This window comes from Condylura cristata, unplaced genomic scaffold (assembly GCF_000260355.1).
Source record: "Condylura cristata isolate star-nosed mole 26May11 unplaced genomic scaffold, ConCri1.0 scaffold00058, whole genome shotgun sequence".
NCBI classification, from domain to species: domain Eukaryota; kingdom Metazoa; phylum Chordata; class Mammalia; order Eulipotyphla; family Talpidae; genus Condylura; species Condylura cristata.
Genome location: NW_004567159.1, coordinates 62,883 through 64,029, shown reverse-complemented (window position 1 = coordinate 64,029; position 1,147 = coordinate 62,883).

Genomic DNA, 1,147 nt, shown 5'->3' with positions numbered 1-1,147 from the left:
TCCGGGCACCCCACCCCGCGGCCGCGCCCGCTCTCCTGGGCGCCCCGCAGGCGCCAGGGAGACGCAGCGGGTTTTAGACACGAGGGACCACAGGGCCTCGCGGTCGGGGAGAAGGGGCCAGAGGGCGGCCACGGCCCCTCACTGTGAGCGCTGTCCACTTTCTTCCAGGGTCTACTGCCCAAGGTGCTCACACGGGTCCTGAGAGATGCTGAGCACAGGACGTGCGCTTGAAATGTGGGGTGCTGGGAGAGTGGGGGGACTTGGGGGGTGCCTGGCATTGGCCTGCATCCGCCCACGGCGAGCCCAGGGAGGCGCCGCGCTGGCTGATTGTGTCCGGCCCCAGCGTCTCCCCTGCGCGGCCCCCCGGTTTGGTGCCGTGGCCATGTCCCTCTGTGATGCCGGCCGCAGCCCTGTGGCTCACTTTGGTGGACAGTGGCTCCAGCACAGGGCCTGGTGGGCCTGGACGCGTCCCTCTCACCACAGACCACTAGCCCCGCGGTGAGTCAGGAGCTCGGGTCCAGGACTGGCCGCTCGGAAGCCAGCCCTACGGGCTGTCCAGCCGGACTCGCTGGCCTGCGTGGCGGGGTCCCTGGCGCCAGCCTGGGGTTGCCCGGGAACGGCGGGCCGCGCTCTCCCGCCACGCCCCGCGTGCCAGGGGTGCAGGGCGGGCCAGGGCCTGCAGCGCCGCCCGGAGGCGCGTTCTGAGCACAGTGGGGCCCTGCTCTGGCCAGTGGGGGAGTGTGGGCCGGGCACCTCAGGCCTGCCTTCGTCACACCTTTTATTTGATTTTCACAGAAACGAGGAAGTCCTCTGGGGACATTAGGTGGCCAGGGTGACCGCCTGTGTCTGGCTGTGGGGAGGTCAAACTGTCCACCCGCCCGCTGCTCCAGCCAAGGTCGGGGCGCTGGGGGGCTCCTGTCTGCTGGGCCCCACGGCTCTGGTGACCGGCCCGGGCCCCACGAAGGCGCAGACACTGTGCTGGACGCCTGTGGCCGGTCTTCAGGACAAATCCCCGCTCGCGCGGCGGCTGCGCCCGCCTCCACGAGCCATCTATCAGAAGCCCCCCACGGGCTGGGGCCGTTGTCTCCAGGCTTTCGAGACTCTGGCTCAGACTCTCAATTTAGACGAGAAAGGCCGTGTGAGCTGG